The sequence below is a fragment of the Pteropus alecto genome, unplaced genomic scaffold (assembly GCF_000325575.1).
Source record: "Pteropus alecto unplaced genomic scaffold, ASM32557v1 scaffold50, whole genome shotgun sequence".
Taxonomy (NCBI): Eukaryota; Metazoa; Chordata; class Mammalia; order Chiroptera; family Pteropodidae; genus Pteropus; species Pteropus alecto.
Window position 1 is genome coordinate 2876677 of NW_006431918.1, and position 20925 is coordinate 2897601.

The 20925-nt window shown below is 38.3% G+C and overlaps 1 protein-coding gene and 1 pseudogene across 1 annotated transcript in view; both read right to left on the minus strand.

Annotated features, from left to right (window-relative positions):
- The window catches only part of INPP4B (inositol polyphosphate-4-phosphatase type II B), a 557392-nt gene that overhangs the window by 392367 nt on the left and 144100 nt on the right, over nt 1-20925 (minus strand). The window lies entirely within an intron of this gene.
- Nucleotides 2014-2132, minus strand: LOC112475189 (annotated as a pseudogene).

Genomic DNA, 20925 nt, shown 5'->3' on the forward strand with positions numbered 1-20925 from the left:
CCAATCATACACCTGGCTAGAGAAGGATTATCTCCATCAGCCTTTTTCTAAACCTTACTGTGCCGAAAAGAATATCTGTCACCTTATCTGTCACCTTCTTATTCTCCAATTCCATTTTTAAAAACCTCCTTTGGCTTGGGCCACATTAATTTGGTGAAGAGGATGTGCATGTGTGTTGGGGGATGTAGCATACCATTATAGGTAGAGTCCTTGTGCCGAATCCCATGTTGACCACATTCAGCCTGAGAATTGACGCAAATGATTTCTGAATACAGGCCCTCATCTTGGCTCACTACCACTGCCTCTTGTCTTTTTTTTTTTTTTTAACTTTTCTCTCCTCCTCATCAAATCCATCTTGAATTCCACTATTTACATTCTCCAGTTTTCTCATGTCTCTCTACTTATGAGTTCTTGGCTACACATGTACCTATTTATTTGCCTAGAATATTACAATTTACAAAATACATACGTAAGTTTTTGCTGATTAGTTTAAACTTATAGGAAAACAGTATGATCCACATCTTATGGGTGAGTAAATTTCAGAGAAATTAGGAAACATGACTGAGATCACACAACTAAAAAGTGTCATAGCCAAAATTCTAACCTAAACCATTTATCTCTTGGACCGGGGCTTTCATCGGTGCCATATGCCTTCATATGACATTTACAACATTACAAAATCTGAGTTCATCCATTTCCAACATTATAGCCAGATGTTGACAGCTACCCTTTCTTCTCTAGCAAAGCTAGTCTTCACGCTGTCACCCAGCCCCATCTGGAGAGCTGGTTCTCTCCCTTATAGTCAGTTTTTCCCAACCTAGAATATTCTTCAGCCTTCTTATTCCCTGAGTTTTTTGAACAGGAATCTCTGCCAGCCTTTCATCCGCTTAAGGTCCAGTTCAGATCCCGCCCTTCCTCCAGGCTTTCCCACATTGCCACAGCCTCGCATGGTCCCTCCTCCTTCAGAATCCTAGGCAGTTATTTTCTCTCTCTCTCTCTCTGTGGACATTATGAGCAGGCTCTCCTGGCATTAAAAGCTGTCTCTATGGCAACTCGGCTTTACCCTGGCTGGAGAAAGTTACTTAAAAAATAGAGGATGAGAGTATTCCCTGAGATACTATGTTCTTATGTCACCTTTTCTTGTGCTGTCACTAGGGATAGAAAATCACCAATTTATCAAACCCATACTTTTCAAAATCGTCAGAATACGACTTACATCTCCTCTCCTCAATAAGGCTTCCTCGACACTTTTAGTTGGGCTTTAGCAAGCTTCCTCATATCCTCATAATACCTAGCACATGCTTTTTATGTAACACTTACTACAACACGCTGTTAAATTTTTTGATTGTCAATTTATACGGCCATCTCATACCTTCTGCTGCATAGCTCCCTGGACATAAGGAAAGCGACACTCATTGTGATCCACTATGGCACTGGCTCCAGAATGGCAGAATTTGTTACATGTTATGTAGCGGGATGAATGAATGGATAAAATGAATGAAATGAATGAAAAAGTGAAGATGCAGATTTAGTGAAAAGCAGAACACAATTTCCCTAAATGACATCTGGCTAGCAATGAGAGCCTCAAGCTATCCAACAAAAATCTTGTTAATCCTTAATTTGGCTGAAATAACTTTCAACTCTGATAAGGGTCAAAAGAAGAGAAATTTACTGTGAAATATGGCTTCCCTTAGGAAGTGTTAAGCTTTGTTATTTTGGCTCTCGGTTCAGCCTCAAATCCCATTTGACTCACAGAACAGCAGAATCATGATGAAAAGCCAAACAAAAGGGAAAAATATGGAAAGAAAAAGAGAAAACAAGAAGAGTTTCCATTAGACAGAAACAATAGGTGGGTTTACTGAAGGAGAAAATCAAAACGAGAATTACAGCAACTTTTTTAAAAAACTGCAGAGTTTTTTTTTTGTTTTTTTTTTTTAAGGCAAGGCAACCCTTAGTTGACCTTACAGATTGCAAGGACCTTGTCAGCTTATGATTCTTTTTTTTTTTTTTTTACGCCTACAGCACCTGGTCTTTTTGGGTGGTCTCCCAACCAAGTACTAACCAGGCCCAACCCTGCTTAGCTTCCGAGATCAGATGGGATCGGGCTTGTTCAAGGTGGCATGGCTGGAGACTTGCAGAGGCTTTTGAAGACCTACTGTAATGTAACAGATGAGATAACTGAGGCCCAGAGGTGGTTGTGAGGTAATCGAGATAAATTAACCAAATCAAGGTTTTCTACCAACCATCTACTTTCTCCACCGTACCTCGCTGCCTTTCCAATATATTTCTATTGCTGCTACTTTCTGAATTTAAATGCCCTACAGTAAAACATAATAACATAAACATAAACATAATAATAATATAAACATCTCTAAGTCCCTATTTTCTCTTTAATAAGGTGGAATGATCAGACTAGCTAATTCACAGAGCCTCTGTCAGTTTTAAGTGAAATAATGAGTATAAAGTGCTTAGGACAGACCTGGCATATTGGAAACACTCAATATATATTGCTATTATTAGCACTATCATTTGCCTTAAACTCATGCCTATTTCAACTTAGACCTTCCTGGAAAAGCTGGCATGAAAACGGAACTAGTACAAACATAACATATTGGATGTCAGCTCACAAAAATGAAGCTTATGATACTTACGCTCTACTATTACATCCTTGATTCTTTGGTCACTATTATGCATATCATCTACCTAGTTGCTCCAATAATTCAAGGTGATATACGCAAAATTACACATTGCGTATGCCCCAGGCTACATTTAAGAAACTGAATTCCTGCCTGTGCCCTTTCGCAGCTGTTATAAATCCACTAAGTTGTAGCGGGGACTCCAATGCTTTTTAACTAGCCTGGATATCAGTTATGATTTCCTCGTGGTCCACATGTAACACAGCTACAGTTCCACTCAATATCCAGCTGGGGACAAATATTTATTGAGCTTCTAATATGCGCCAGGCATTTAGTTGGTGCCAGGATGTAGCGGTAAACAAAGTAAGCAAAGATCTCTGACTTACTAGAACTACTGTCTCGTGGAAAAATTATCAAGAACAGTAAAGGGCAGAAATAAAAGTATTTAGTCTTTGAAAATGCCATCTGCAAAGTCCAAAGATAAGCTGCCCTTACATTTGAAATAAAGAGATTTCTAATAAAAATTTTCTTTTACCCTGACATTGTGCAATCTGTCTGGTAAGATCTTGGGTATGGCTTCTACATTGTGACCAATTGTTCCACCTGACATGCCTTTAACTTCCTTATTTGCACAAGAAATACTAAATGAAAATAATATATCAAAAGATGTGAGAAAAATCTCTTGGTGATGAGGATAATAATTACAGATAACTTAAAGCAGAAATACCAAAGCTTTGAAAGGAATGCATAAATCATGTCACCAAGGAAAAGAAAGTTACTTTTAGGGCCCATTTATCTAATCTCTAACACCTCCACCTTCCTCTCTGACTCTGGTGTCTCCGCTGAAATCTTTTAAGCCGAAAGGAGCACTTATGTAGTGTAGGATCACACTCAAGAGTTTCCACAATATTACCTCCCCGCTCCACACCTGCTACAATAGAAATATCAAATCTGAATCTAGTATTTTTAAATACAAAGAACAATTCAAACACAACATGCTTAATTTGAGAATCGGTGACTGCATGGAATTTAATAGAGCATTGCATATTTTATTATTTGTAAATTGCCTGCCACCTTTATATCTGTTAAGATTTATAATAAACGTAAGCATTTGTATATATTTATGCAAACATTTGTGCACAGTATATATATACTACACTTACACACGTATATGTGTGCAGGAGAGTGAGTAGCCATTAGCTCCCCTTTTACTAGAACTCTGCTGTTCGGAATAGAGAGAAGGATGCTGGTGTGGGAACAGAAAGAGGAAAGAAAAGAGAAACCACAACACAGCAGACTAAGTGGTGTGGCAAGGGTTCGCCATCCGTTGGTGATTAAGGGAATGGAACAGGATACCTAATCCAGCCTTAGACAAAAGAATAGTCAAGGAAGACATCCCAGAAAAAGAACTACCTGAGCTAGTTTTGATGAATGGACAGAAATTAGCCAAGAGAATATTGGTGGAGGTGGGGGGGAATGTGTGAACACACAGACATCGTTATGATTTGGGGTATGAAGAACAGGACCAAAGAAAAGAGAGCTGAGAAAAATCTGTCAGGTTTAGAAAAATACACTTTTGTTTACTCTTTGAAAAAATAATATGAAACCTAAGTGGACAAAAATTTTATACTCCTCAAAGAGCTGTAGGGGCTTTTTCTCTAAGTTTTGTAATGCGAAAGAAAAGCACTCAAGTGTTTCTACATAGCACTTATCTCTCAATATCCAGCTTCCCAAGTCCTATTGGAAATCAAGAGCAAGCAAATAGACCACCCAACTTCCTGTCAGATTAACACATTATTCATCAATATGCTATCTTTCCAATCATCAAGCTCTGCAAACAACGATTCTCCACTAACTTTGGGTTACAACAAAAATAGAAGTTCTGTTCTTTCCATAACAATTATTTCTAACAATTCATCTTCCTTCAGATAACCTGATGGGAAAACGTATCATTGCAATTATTCTATATTGGGCATCAGTGTAGGCACATTGTTCCTTGCATGAGATTCTCCCAGAGTCCTGCAATGACTAACTCCCGCACCAGCTGATCCTGGATCTAGAGAGCCTGAGGATGAGCAGTGCAGTGAATGCTACTTAGAAATCACTAGCAGTAATGGCTGGCATGAGAGAGGCTCACCGCCTTTCTCAATTGTGTCAAAATGAAAGAATATTACTCACGCCAAGGAAAAAGCCTACTTTAAAAACAGAAAAAGATAAGCTGGGGCTGTGCGTTGTGGGAGCCCGCGACCACTGTATTCCCCGGCGATGTGGCATGTGCGTGCTGTGCATGCCGCTTTTCCTCCCAGGCAGGTTAACCTGCTGCGGCCAATTTGTTCTCACTGTAGAGGTCCTACTAGTCCTGAGCGCCTTCTCCATGCATTTCCCTCATCTGCTGAAAACATGATCATCTCATGGCTGAGAAGATAAATCTATTCCTGGATGGCCATAGGTTGAGCAAACAACGTTGCAAAGTTGTAAATTAGTTGTGAAAAGCCCAAGACTGGACCTACAACTTGAACCTTACATTTATTAAAGCTGCCAAGTGAAACCACAAAAATATATGAGAAGAGAAAGGAGCACATGAACTTTCATTTGCTTTACCTAAGTCTGTCCAAGTGGGTGGAAAGAAACCCACGTAGCCAGAGGTCTGTGAAACTTTAAGTAGTATGCTCAAATACTATTTTGCTTATGTGTGTGGGAGAAGCTGGGCAGAAAAGATGCAAATTGAAATTTAAATCACCTGGATCTAGACATGGTCCAAAAAAGAATCCAATGTCTCATAAAGGGGATAGAGCTAGTTATTAATAGCAGCATAATCAATGTGTAAAGAATTTGTATGGTCTGCCATAGAGAAAAGTCGTTCTTTTGTAAAAAGTCTTTTTGATAGCGAGTCTGGTGAGTGTGAGATAAAACTCGTCATAAAATGGGCATGGGACAGTTCACTTGTGGGGGGCATGACACAGCTTCCCTACTTGGCATCCTTTACACTTGTCGAGCTGCGATTGCTAAGTAAAAATCAGGAAGAAATCAACTTCTCCCATAACTTCCCTATAAAACCAAAATGAATGATCGAGTCTGCATGATCATGTCATAACACACTAAGAGCTTAGCAGCTGTTTACTGCACATTTTGCTACTGATGCTCAGTGGATGCACAATTTATCGTAATCAGAAATGAATTACCATTTATACTGGGTGATGCATAGATGATACAGAAAATAAATTACTAAGATGAGTCTCACTTGTACTAGTTTATTAGCTGTGTGCCCTTAATATGAACTTATCTAAGCCTCGTTTTCTTATCTGAAAAAGGGATATAAAAATAATGCTCGTACTACTTAAACCAAGGATCAAATTAAATATATGTGTATCTCTAGCTAGACTAGCCAGCTTTTTACTCTGAATGGGGTCATATTTATAGGCTAAAATTACAAGGATTCTAAGACCCTACCTACTAAGTAAGAAATCAGCCCCTCTCAAAGATTCTATCAATTATTTTGAAAGTTGAAAAAAGGGACTTAATCAATGGCAGTCATTCTCCCTTTCCTCTCCTACTTCACTTAGCATTTGTGCTGTCCAAATCCCGCTTCAGAAAGGAGCCTAAGCCCCCGCTTCAGAAAGGAGCCTAAGCCCCACCACTGCAGCAGGAGCGGTGTGAGAACGCCTTCGTTCCATGCCAAGTCAGCGGTCTACGGATGCTTGTAAAGCTGCTAGTCCTCGACCTGCTGAAGCAATGCTTGATTCCTTGCTGAGCCAGGAAACACAGTCCTCTTCCCAGCTCTGTGGTGCATATTACACCTGGGCCATCACCAACTAGAAAGACTCACCTCTCTAGAATCTCAGTCTCCTGAAGAGAGTTGGTTTTTGGAGCCTTCCCATCCCGTCCACGCAGTATCACCCAGTCTCAGGAACTAGAGAAGAGATGCCTTGTCATCCTTTCCAACCATCTGTCTCTTCCCACCCCTCACTTCACACAAAACCTCTGTAAAGGTGTTCCAGTTTCCAGACACTGGAATCCACATAGATCCCCGAGCAAACACATGGATGCAAACAAATGCTGGTGGTGATTACAAGATGGGTGGGAAATACAAACAGCACAGCACGTCACTCAGCTCAATCAACTGAAACACCTGTTTACGTGTGGATGCATTCACTTATCCAGTAAATAGGTAAGAAACTTTTCGAATTAGCTGGATTTGTACAGAGAACTCAAGAAATAGCATTATTTGTGTCATAGAGTAGCTTTCAAATCCATTCTTTTGGATAACTCTTTCTTCCCCTGAATAATAACCTCAGAAAGGCTCCATGGTCTTTTCTGGTTGTTTCCAGATATTAACAATTACATTAGATATGAAATAATTCTATTCCAAGTAAAATTAAAATTTTAATATCTTGATCTGTTTAAAGCTTCTCTTCATCCCACAATTCTGGCTGCTGCCTCAGCTCTTTCTTCTGGTCCTGTTCTTTATACCTAAAATAATAATGACGCGCCTCTCTTTCCTTCCTAGAGCATATTCTACACTGATTTCTTCCAAACAGTCTGGCTTCAGAATTAGGGCACTTCATTTTTGCCTCTCATTGACTAATTATATATGTTATATCAGACATTTAGATATTATCATTCTGGCAAGCAAAAAAAAAAAAAGGGGGGAGAGCATTAACAGCATAAAATACTACATCACGATGGTTTCATTTGTATTTCTTTGACTTTTAGCCACAATGGCTTTTCCATGTGTTTGTTGTCATTGTCATTATTTTGCTTTATGTGTGTTTTCCTTTCAGTGAAATGCTTATTTAGATATACTTTCTGCAATAATTAGTCGACATGAAATTACTAGTTAGAATATGTAAGATTTGGCACATTACCTCATTTTTGGTGACAGGGAGATGAATATTGAGTTTTTCCCTTCTCGGTGGTACCTCCTCTCTCTGCTTATTTCTTTCTGAGTCTTACTCTCAGATGAAGTTAATCCTTGGGCAGTTCTGACAAAGAGTCTCACTCAGTAGGCTCCTTCCTGCTAACAGTTTCCACTGCTATAAACTAATATGTCAGTGGCAGAAGTTCCTGAGATGGTGAACTTTTTCTAATTTCCTTTCTCCGGATACGCCCCTCCTCCAAAGTGCTCATGATGCAGAAAGTTCAGAGGTTAGTCAAAGTGATTTTTATCATGGCATCTTTATTTTATCATTTTTATGACAGAATCTCAAAGTATAAAATGTACAGACGAACCACACTTAATGTGAATGTAGAATTCATTAACCGAAGTTGAATATTTTGAGAGGGGAAGGGAGAGCTATTTTTATTTTCAGTCTGGGCCAGCAGACAGACAAGACTATCCTAAACAAACCTGGACATATAGTCATCCGAGTAATGGAAAACAATCAACTTGGCAAGGTACATGTGATTAGACAGTCATCTGCGGGAGCTCTTTGTCCCGTATTTATCACCTAGCATCACTTTCTTTGTTGTAAATCCACCTTAGTTCTCATGAAATGCTGAGGTAGACTTTTTTTTTTTTTTTTCAAAAATGGCCACAACAATTATGCCCATGCTTGTTGGCCATGTGATTCTGACACTTGCTCCATTAAGAGGTAGAGTTTGTTTTGCCTTTTTCCCTCTCATTGAGTTTGGAGCGGGCTGGTAGCTTACCTGGACCAATAATACCTGGAGGAAGTGATGCTATGTGACATCTGGGGCCGAGGCCTCAAGGGCTTCCTCCTTTGTCCTCTTAGAATTGTGCCCTGCAACCACTTTCATGTGAACAAGCTCAGGATGAAAGCTTCAGCAACTGGGTAACACACCCCAGCAGAGGCCAGCCCTAGATGGCCCACCCACAGGATGGCTGAGCCCAGCTAGGCAGCCCATGGAATTGTGGGAAATAATGGGTCACATATTGTTTTAAGCCAGTACATTTTGGGTTGGTTTGTTATACAACAGAAGACAACTATACCAAATACTTAAAAAATTTTCCCCTCCACAATTTGTAGATACTTGTAGTTAAATAACTACAATAAAGCTATTTCAGGAGTTATCCAACTCACCAAGTTTCAAAGACTGTGCAGGTTTTAAAACTACCACAATCTTTAGCAAATGGCCTCTGTGCTACCAGCTAAAGCAGTAAGCTTAGCCCTGTCAGCTCTTTGGTATAAAGAGGAAACCGATAAAGTAGGGGCTTAGCTTGTACCAAGTCAGGGATCACACTCATTCGTGCTCCTAGACGCTTCACAACTGTGCAGATTAAAGGGCATTATTGTCTACTTTTTGTTCTGGCCTCCAAAATTAACGTCATCTCAGTTATCTTTAAATAAGCAACACCTTCTCCTGCCTGGGCTATTCATTCATTAAAATCTTCTATTATGATGAGCCAAGTATTAAGCTGAAGGAATTACATCATGTCATTCAACCCTCACAATCCCAGCATGTAGGTGACATTGGGGAGAATAAATTCCTTGCTCGCGTTTCTCAGTAAGCGAGAGGATCAAGACTCCAATTCAAGGACTATCTTATACCTGAATCTGTGGGATTTCCTGTTTACTCGTATCTACCTTAATGTCCAAATGAAGAGGGTTCTGATTTCTTGAAAGGGCCTTTCCATATGTCCTGAAGATGCCATGATTCCACATGTGGGGAACTTTGTGTTAATGGTGCCACCGCTTACTGGAGTTAGGCCTTAGATGAGGTTAATATCAATCCTTAAATATCACACAATAAATTTTATAAGCTTTTCAGAAGAAATAATAACTGAAATAAATGTGCAAATTTAGATGACTGAGAGCTAAATAATTTTTCACTTGAATGACTCTTTGAACCACTGGGAACTCTCATTCACCCTAGATAATCCCCTCTGAGATAGCATTAAATTCTGGAAGGTGACTATCAGCAGATTTCAAAAGCAAACTTGCTCCCATAAAAATCCCTTTATCTGTAGGCATCTTTCCTTTGGGGAAACGTAATGAATAGCATGATAAGTGTCATTTAAGAATGAGTGGTAGGTAACTCATTAACAATGTGTATTCACCTTGGCAAAATATCTAGTACCTATCTCTAAGGTTACTGTAACTTTTTCTGAAACACCAAGAGCTGTGAGACCAACAGCAACTGAAGAACCACCAAACCAGGAGTGAGGTCCCTTTTATAAACAAGACTCTACAGTTTGATAAACAAATGCTCCTCACTTCGCAGTAAATTTGTTCTGGAAATAACTACTAGTCTTAAAAAAAAAAAAAAAAAAAAAAAAGACTAAGAACTTTCCTGCATCAAGAAGAGCTAAACGATTTTAAAATATCAAATTAAAACACAGCTGTTCAAATACATATTTTCAAATATTTTGGATCTTAAGAATGTTTGCCTAAAGGAATTTTTCAATCTTTTCACATGCAACATTCTGTCTGGCCTTGAAAGTGCTAAAAATTCCACAAGAAGGCTGCTGGCAATATTTCTGTTTCATTAGAGAAAAGAATACTGAAATCAGTTTCCTCTGAACTCAGATCAAATTATAAAATGAGAAGTATTGAAAATGACAATTTTCAACTATCTGTGACAATTACATAAATCTTTTAAGTGAAAATCAGAGACGAAATCTTTAAAACAAAAAAAAAGTGATAATTAGAACTATTTTTAAATTCTTTTTTATTATTATAAGAGATTGTTCTACCCAGTGTAGAATTGCAAAATATAAAAATATGAACAAATAAATCTAAAATATAAATAAAATAAAACTGTAAACATTATACTTATAAGATTAGTGTTATATTTTTAATATTCTTTTCATTTTTACCTATATAATGTTATAACGAAAACATAATAGTATAACTTGATTTTTTTTACTCAACATTTTAGCATGAATATATTCCCATGCCCTTCAATAAAAATTAAAAATAAAAAACAAAAGAAAAAAACATAAACTTTAATGCTATAGAAATTCTACCTTATAGATGTATAATAACTCATTTCATCATTCTCTTTGGTTGAGTATCGTGGAAATATATAGAAAGATAAGCATTTTATTTAAATATGGAACTAATATAGAATTGAGCATATATAAACATGTAAAGTAACTATACTAAAGGCTATAATGGTAGCTTACTTATTTCTATACACTCTGAGCATGCTCTACTTGGTTAATCAAAAGCATTTATCACATATGTATTTATATGTGTGTGATGTAGCTTCACACATTCTTTAAAGGGCTCCAGTCCTCGCTGACACCCATCTTGATGCCCATGGTGGGCTGGCATTCAAATCTCTTGGTCTCTAAAGGATGGGCATTGGATTTGGGTCTGTCAATCTGATCCAAAATAAAAACTAGAAAACACTGAAGTTGTTTTTTTTTCAGATGTTTATCTATAAAACAAGTTTAAAACTAATAATATATTAAGCCTCTAGGTACATATTTACTTTCATTTTTATTTTTGCACGACATTAGCTTTGTTCTACAGAATAATTATAGAGAAGGTGTGCAGACTTATAGAGAAGATACATATGTGTGTGTATGTATATAAGTGCATATATGTGTGTGTATGCATGTGTATATATATTTAAGAACATATTGGCTTTCAGGATCAGGAAAGTTCAAGTCATTTACCATGCTAGGGATGGAAGGAAGAAAAGTTCCCTCCACTATTGTCCTCAGTTGTTTGATAATCTTTTTCAGCCTGGCTGTTCCTTTCTTCTGATCTAGAGTGCACATGGCAGCAGCCTCTACAGACAAGGGCACCATAGAGCATGCCTGAGGCACCAGCATCAAACTCGATTCTGTGCTCCTGGGCACTCCCCACCAAACACTTCTCATGTCTGACTATTTACTGCTGTGTCCTCAGGGCACAAGGTAAGCATTTAAGGTGTTTGGTGATGGTGGAGGGGGTGAAGGTCGTTTTGTTTGTTTGTTTGTTTGTTTGGGATGAATGACTCAGTCATTGAGGGTCTGTTGCCTTCTAATCATATATAGCCGCAGTGGCCACTGCACCTGTCATTTCCTAAAAATAAAGGCAGATACTTCCTTTTGAAGTTCTCTGCCAGAATTACTAGGACTTCTTCCCTTCTCTGACCTCTTTGCATAAGGCAGAAGCCAATAAAAGGACCTTATCCCTCTTCCACCTCCATGGAACTATCACACCTTCAACATTATAATGAGTTTGGAAAAAAACAAAACAAAACAGAAATTTCAAACAAATGTGTTCATATAAATGGCCTAAAATAAATCTCTTTTTTTGATGCCAGTATTCTGGAATGTGAGGGATTAATAAGCCTCTTAGATCTTCTAACTACTTTTTCCTTTCTTAATACCCAGTAGCCTTCCACCCATTGCACTCAAAATCAGGCTTCGGCTTGTCCCAGTTGTATCCCCAGTGTCTAGAACAGTGTCTGGAGGACACTAGGTTCTCAGTAAATATTAGTGACTTCCTAAGTTACAGCAACACCCTCTGGTCTCCACCGTTGCTCACCATCTGTCTGATCCTCCAGGACTCACTGCCTTGAAAGACAGTTTGGTTGCCCGCCTCCCAAACCACGAATCTACAGAGGCCACCTTTGGCAACAGCATCCATCCAACACCCTTGATTTTAAGCTCCTCTCTCTCCTTGCTGTATGCCACCTCTCTAGCCAATGCTGTTAACACCAACTTCAAACACACGCTTTCTGTTCTTGTCAAGCCTTCTTGTGGTCTGTTGCCAGCCTCCACCCTTGCCAAAATGCAAGCACATTCTCATCTTCATGATGGATCATCACTGACTCAGAAGAGCCTAGCTTTCTTTGTCTCTCTCAAAATCCCATTTATGCTTCAAAGGAAGTTCAAATCTTGCGTCATAAAATGTCTTTTATCTTCTCACTCTATATTGAGATTTCCTTTCTTTGAATTCATATCTACTTTCTACTTCATGCCTTCACTGTTTTCCTCCACTTAGATCCCCTCCTCAAAGCTCCCAACGATTTTCCAGTAGTAATTAACATTAGGCTGTGAGGCTGTCTGTGGGAGGGTCAGAGATCACTGAGGCTGCTGAATAATTGGTGAGAGGCTAATTTTAATTTAATTCACCATCTAGGTTGTGTCCAATGCACAATATTGCCATGTACAAGTCATAAAAATGAATTTAAACGTTTCAACTCAATCAGAACAAAGACCTATGAGTATATGATTGTGTGTGCATAGGTAAAGGTGGGCTTTTATCCTAAAAGACAGAACTCAGCTTTCTCCCCTGTTCTTCTCTGGGTACTTCACATTCATTCAAAGTGTTTAAAACTTCAGATAGGGCTCTGAAATGAACACTACCCCCAAATGCCTTATCTTTGATAAAAATCATGACCCAAAATGTTTCCTCCAAAAAAAGCTTATTTAGGGTACTATCTGTACATATCCATTGTGCTGATAACTTCCTAAAACCATTTATCTGCTTAGTTGCACTTATTATTCTCATTTCACAAATGCTCATTTTTCTCTTGAATAGAAAAAATATTTCTTGAAGAGCTAACTATTTTCTAAGCCCTTTTGACATTGCTAGTTTGTTTTTTCACTGTTTCTGCCACTCCACCCCCACTGCACCAACCGAAACAAAAATGTAACCTAATTCCCCAATAAGAATATGATAGCCTTCTAACACAGCACTGGCCAGTAGAACCTTCTATGATGATGGAAATGCTATATAATTTACACTATCAGATACAGTAGATACTAGCCATATCTGGCTACTGAGCATTTGAAGTATGGCTAGTGAAACTGAGGAACCGAATTTTTCATTTTAGTTATTTTAAACAGTCACATGTAGCTAGTGACTACCATTAACAGACAGAGTCATTCTGATACAATCAGTACCGTTAAGACTATGCATTTACTGAGTGACAGAGGATAAGTAAAAAATATTCAGGATAAAATAACATTTGTTTTAAAAGTAAATGCTTCTCATATTTGCAGTTGATATCTCTGGGTAAATAAAAACAAATAATTGGAAAGAATATTTCCCAGGAGTGGAAAATGTGTGTTTGTAGCTATATTCTTAACTCATTGTGTGGCATTAGGAAAATTGCTTTATTTCTTGAGACCTTAAAAGTTTAGACCATCTGATCAGCAACTTGGAAGTTCTCCGATTCTACATTAATCTCATACTAGTCAAACTCCTTGAGGATATTTTGGGTGATCAAATGAGAAAATATATATGCTTGAATAGAAAAGTGGCACACCAATACAAACATAATTAAAGAAAAATGATTCAGTACCATCAATTCTTAAATTTATCAGGATCTTGATGCTGAAACCCTAGTTCACAAGTTTTCCTGGACCATCACAGAATATATGCTGGTATTTGTAAATAAGAATCTATAACGTTTCAGATCGTGTTTTGTTTTGTTTGATTTAAGGAAAAGCAAGTAACAGCAAGCATATTACACACGATGACTAGGCATTAAACACTTTATCCAGCCTGGATATTTATAAAATACATATCTTTCCTATTTTCAATTGTGTGCAAAAAAATAAACTGCCTTCACAAATGCTTCGATTCTCCTCCAGGGGTCCCTCTGGCAGGACTGGTCTTGACAGCCCATCATGTAGTATGCACAGGGTTGCACACACTGCTTGCACACCCACTGTGGTGTCCGCAGTCCTGCCCAACGAACCACCTTCAGGAGGCGGAGTGGTGGGAGGAGAAAGGTGTACCCCGGTTGTGCTTCTCACATGGATGGTCAGTGACTTAGAAAGTGGGCTCAGTACCCCTAATGCTTCTGCTTCCAAGGTGAAGTGTCCACACCTTGGTAGGTGCATAAGATGATCCGTTTGTATAGAGAAAGAAAATATTAAAACTTATATTTTTATAAAAACTAAGTATGTGTATATAAAAACTAAGAGAGAGATTAAGCTTTACAAACATTTAACATACAGCACATACGGGATGTAGACTGTGACTTGCCTACTCCGGTATCCAATCTTCCTTTCCCACTTAGCAACAAAACCTCAACTTTTAGCTCACTATGTTGCCACTTAGAATAACAGTTGTCATTTCCTGGCCTTCTCTGCAGCTTCATTTTGGCCACTATGATGCAATCACAGTGCTGCTGCTTAAAATGTGAATGCAATGGCTAGAGATCCAGCAGCTCCTTTGTACCAAGAGGCAGAAAACCCATGTGAGGATAGAAGTTCAGAAAGAAGCGAGCTTTCTATTTGATGATACCATGGATTTACCAAATAGTCTTTGTCAATAGTCCAGGTTTCACATGGAAAAAAAATTAAATTTCACCTAGTTTTAGACACTAATATTTAAGCTATTTTTCTATAATATGAAGCTGAACCTAAGCTTAACTGATAGATATAGATGTTAGTAGTGCATTTTTATAATACGCTAATTAACATACAGATGATATGTTTATTTCTCTGGTAGGGCATACAGTAAAGTAGTTTCAAGATTACTGGGCTAAAGGACCATTACATTCTACTACCAAGATCATTTCTACTTTAAATTAATAGAGGTTAATGGGTTACCATCATACACACACTAATTATATCACAGTAAAATCATTATTTTGCTACAGATCCTTGGGAAATCTGAAGTTAACAAAATATACATCTTTGCAAAGACCCCTTAATTTCTCAAATATAATTTCTGTCCAGTGTCTCGTATTCTCTGGATATCTATTCATCACATATCACAAAGAAAAAGTGTTTAAATCACTACACAAAAAGCTATAGAGTAAAAAAAAAAAAAAATGGAGAATGCAAAAAAATTGGCATTGATATTTAGATGCCAGTGGTTGGCTAGATTCACCCATCAGTTAATGACTTAGTCCCACACATTAATCTCACAAAACATGTTACTCAAATCCATACCTCATATTACATTAAAAAAAAAAAAAAATCATGTCATGATCTTTAGGATTGCTTGTAAGAGACTGAATGTTCTGAAGTTGAATCCACAAATATCAAGAGTTTGTTGTATATGATAGCCAGTCTCCTACTGCATCCCACCATGCTATTGAAATATTCTTTTGTTAGTAGAAACTTATGCTTAAACTCAGTGGTGATGGTCAAAAGAGGCCTTCAATTGGTCCAAGCATGCTCAAGCCGAGAGCCCTTAGACTCATAATCATTCATTCTACTCATAATCTTTCATTCTACTCGTAATCACATTCTACAATACTAGGGGTACCAGGAGTTTCTAGCTTACCAGAAGGCTCTATGCCTAGAGCCACTTTTCTACTGAGAAATCGACACTAAAAAAGGTAGACCCCGCCCATTCCCTAGCTGTGGAGACATGAACAAGTAGACTTCCATTCACTCCAACTTGCACATGTTCATAGTTATCTGCCTCATCTTCCCATGGGGTCACACCCTCTCAGTGATGGCAGCTGTGTGGAAGGGAGGGTGCCTGCAGAGAGCGACCACTGCTCACTGCCCAGGATGTACTCTCTCGTCCCTGCAGTAAGACTGGTCCAGCAGCAAGGGCCAGTCCACAGCAGAGAGCCACCTTCCAGCCAGATCATCACACCCAGAGGGGATACTGAATGGCCATCAGGAGAAATGATTTTGAGTGACAGAACTAGAGAATGCTCTGCCACATATTTCATGCAGTTTAGCATGTGAAGCAATAAAAAAAAAAGTTGGCACATTCCAGGCGCTGAGTGTCTCTGTTCTAAGCACAGAGTCTCCTGGAGTTCAGAGGAAACAGCACAGATGAAAGGGGAAAATGGTCCTGATTAAAGCATCTGTTAAAATAGTCCCACGTCAATCCTACAGAAAACACGAGGCAGAAATACAATAAAGAGAATAGCTCGAAAGCTGGCATTTCTCCCGTCACTTGTCATTCCTCAGGTTTCATCTTCTTTTGTTGAAGATGGCTACCAAAAAGTATTAGAATTTATCAATCAAAATATCACATGTAAGTAGAAATATGGTGAAATGTCATTACAATGATGAAATCATATGAAATCATACATTCTGGAGGGAATTAAAGAAAATGTGACCTTACATACTTTATGAGGTAGTAAATACTCTTTCCAATGGGTAGATTAAGAAATGGATAGAAACGTGAGATTAAAGGCTGTGTCTCAGAAGATGTCATAAGACAAAAATGGAGGAAATATATTTTTTTAGCAACTAAAAGTTAAATATTCTTTCTGAAATGTTTGGGTTCACTTGATGTAATCATAATTCTAGAATTTGAAACCAAATAAGAATTGTAGGACTCATTTAGTCTCACCTTCTTATTTTAAAGATGAAGAACTTGGGGCTTAAAAAAGTTAAGGAGGTCTACAAAGTTACACATATGATCAGCAGCGGAGTCAGAAGAAGAAGTCAGGTCTTATGATTTTGTTCAAGTTTTTAATCTTTTTTACATTATTTTCTCATTTCTTTCTGTATTTCTGAGTTTAAACTTTTAATTTCCTTTTTTTCCCAAAGACTCATTTAAAACATGACCTTTGAGGGAGTTTTGGGGATGATGGAATTGTTCTGTATCCTGATTATACTGGTATTTACACAAGTCTATACATATATGAAAATTTATAGATGTGCACACCACAAAAAGTAAATAAAAAATATCTACAAATATCCTTCGATGTTATTGAAGGAGCTCAATTTGTATCTAGTGTACCTGAATTTTTCATACTATAATTTCTTAGTTATTGCCAATAGAACCAAAGACATTTTAACCCCTTTTCCATTATTTGCTGATTCTCATGTATTTGGTGACCTACTATTTTACCATATGCAATTTCTCTATTATTAAATATAAATGTAAAATAAGGAAATAATCAACTGTAAATCCTTCTCCCTATCATTGACCAAATTTTCCAGAGAGAGAAAGAATTTTGTGTGTGTGTGTGTGTGTGTGTGTGTGTCTGTTGACTTGTCTTCAAATTCAATAATGTATGTGAGAGAGAAGGAAGGAGGGAGAGAGACAGAGGAACTTTCCAGTAGAGAGGTAAGCTATGGGGATCTAGTAAAAATTTAGCAAATTACATCCATTTTAGTTAGTCCTAAATAGCTCATGATGAAATAGAAAATAATACAACAATCTGTTTATGGAGTCCCTGTGTATTAGACAATGCATTAGATGGGCGTCAATTATATCTAGTCCAGAACAATGACTTGCGAGAAAAAAATATTTATGCCAATTATCTGAATGCAAACATAGAGGACAAATCCAGAAGATCATGGCAGAGTGGAAAGGATATGATCTCTAGAATCACTCAATAGGATTCAAACTGAAACTTTATTCTTTCTCACTTCATATTTGACAAGTTTTTTTGTGTGTGTTTTGTTTTTGTTTTTGTTTTTGTTTTAACGACTCTAGTTTTCTCATTGATAAGTAGAAAATCTTCCTACCATGCTGGGTAATTGTGTAGATTAAATATATGATATAGAAAAATAATTTTAAATATTTATATTTGTCATATACAAGAGACCGTTCTGTTTTGAGTAGTATAATTTATTTGCCATGTACAAGACAAGTGCTCTGAGTAGCATAATTTATTTGTCTGTAGAAAAAGTCTAGATACAAGTGCTGTTATCCTCATCTTATAGATAGGAAAACTGAGACCCAGAAGATTAAGTAACATCATGATACAGTTAGTAAGTTGAAAACCGAGACTTGGACCCAAACATTCTGGCTTCAGATCTCATTTGCATAAAAAAACTTCACCATTATTGCCCCATGTATAAATGACTTGCCACAGAGTAGATGCTTAATTAATGATTGCTGCTGTAACTGCTGTTTTTTATTTTTTTATTACAATCTAATCTCACTGGACTCCCAGAAGCTCAAAGTGGGAGACGGTTACGAATGTTAATGATGTCAATAAAAGCACTTTGCTAACACTGTGATACTTTTCATTACGCTTTCCCTTCACTAATGCGGTAAAGTCAGTGATTTCTTTTAGATGCTGATATTGCTCAAAAGTGAAGGCTTACATTTTTAAAAAAGGTGCACTGCCCTTAATGTCTCTCCTAAGTTCTGGACCTAGATGTGCAACTGTTCTCCAACATCTCCACGTGCATGGCACACCTGTTCACAGTGGTTAGAACAATAGGGAATGGGGCAAAGATGTGAGACGTGAAATGGAGAACAAAATGGAAGTTTTTGCGCTTCTGTCTTGGCAAAAGAATTGCTTTATTTTGAGAAGTGAGCACACGAGACTGCTTGAATGGAGGAGAAGGAACTGATGGGGAAAACTCCCTGACCAAGAAAAGAGGACAGGAAAGGGCATGAAGATGAGAAACACCCACAAAGAGCTATGTGATCCAAGAGGAGGAACAGACTGGCACAAGGACCGAGACCATGGCCTCTGTGGAAAACACAGGCTACTATGGGGCACAGGCAACATCTCAGACCCTTATTTTTATTAAACCTTTTTGTATTAAGCCTATGCAAATTAATTTCTACCAAAAGGGATGCTTCGACCTATGAGGCTCCTACAAATGTCCTCTCAACCCAGATCCTTGTATACTTCGGGCTGACTCAGGCGACCTGTGGAAATGGCTTGCATAGCCTGCTCCAGTGCAAAGTCGTCTCGTTTCTCCCTCTGATTTCCTAGTCCAAGGTCTATCACAGCCTCGTGGTGTCTACATCTTCTGCATCTTCTCCACTCCTGTTGTACCTGCTCTGATCCAGGCTGACATCATCTATTTCCAGGACTACTTGGATACGCCCCAAAAGTCAAGGGTGGTCCATGCACACTGCGTTTTCTGCCTCTTCTCTCTCCTTTGGTCAATTATGAAGATATTTTGATCTTGGTGAATCCTTAGCACCATGCTCTAGGAAGCCCCACCATGTGACTGGAGTTGGTACACAAGAAGACACCTATTGGCTATATCTTCACTCCTTTCTAATCCATCCTTCATACTTTGCCACAATCTCCCTCCTAAAACAGAGATGCGCTGTGGTGGCAAGATTCTCAGATGGCCTCCATTATTTCCATCCCCTGGTACGCATGCCTTATATAATTCTCTCCTTTTGAATGTGGATAGGACTGTGAATATAATAGATGATCATCCCCGTGATTGAGTGAATAATCATTTGGCTTCAAATTCTTCGAATTAAAGTGACCTAATCAGGTAAATCCTTAAAAGGGATACGGCCCTTCCTAAAGTCAGAGAGAATTAACGTGAGAGAGGTTCTCCAATGTGGCTTTGAAGATGGAGGAAGTCATGGCAAGGATTGAGAGCTGCCTCAAAAAGCTGAGATCAACCCCCAGCCACGTGCCAGGAAGATATCAGGGACCTCAGTTCTACAACCATAAATAACTGGATTCTGCCAATGACCACGTGGGCTTGGAAGAGGACCCTGAGCTCTAGGCAGGAATTCAATCCAGTTCACAACTTCAGCCTCATGAACCGTGAACATAGAACACGATTACACCATGCCCAGACCTCTGGCCTACAGAACTGTGAAGGAATATTGACATTTTTTTAAGCCACTGAGTTTATAGGAATTTGTTACACAACAGAACAACTAATACATCCACCCTTCTCTTTTTTTTCATTTGAAAAAATATATGACTATCTCCCCCAAATGGCAGGATAAAATTAATTGTTCTCAACACTTAATGAAATTTCCTCAAATATTATTTGATGCTATAAGATAAACATTTCTTCCATTCTGTAATGTAGATCTCCATCCAAAATCACCCATTTCCTCCATGCATCACTCTTCCAAATGAAAGCTCCACATCACTAAGATATTTTTAAAGGACTCTGCTTGGGTAATATTCCAAGTGGCTATATATGCTGCCTCTGAAAGTTTTGATATACAGCTCCCTAGTAGAAAAGCCCTGCGCTGTGACACCAGAGCATAACCTAAAGGACACTCTTCTGTCCTGGAAGCTCCGAGGAAAGTCAGTGCACTTCGGCCAGCTGCACCACTCTCAAGGTGTAATCTCTGACTGTGTTAGCTCCTACGGCACTGGTTCCGTGCTGTGATTATTCTGTGGGTGCTCAGGTTGTTTCTAGTTCCCTGATTTGTCTTTTTGACAGCCATTTCATAAGATAAAACCCTGCTACATTTTGGAATTCTTAGTGTTTAGCTTCTTTGCAGAGAAAATATATTCATTGTCTCTGACAGGTGGATTCTTCTCAAGGAGTTCCCTGAAGATACAATAAACACAAATAAGCACCCGGGCTGTACAGCAGGGAAGACATATGGCTGGGGGAGCACAAATGGAAGATCAAAGAGATGACACAAATTCTTTCTTTCCTAAGAAATAATCCATTGCTCTGCAAATCACAATATGTCCATAAGAGGCAAAAAAGAAATCTATCTCACGTTTCATTTATTATACTCTCCCCCTCCCCACCCCACACACACTCTTT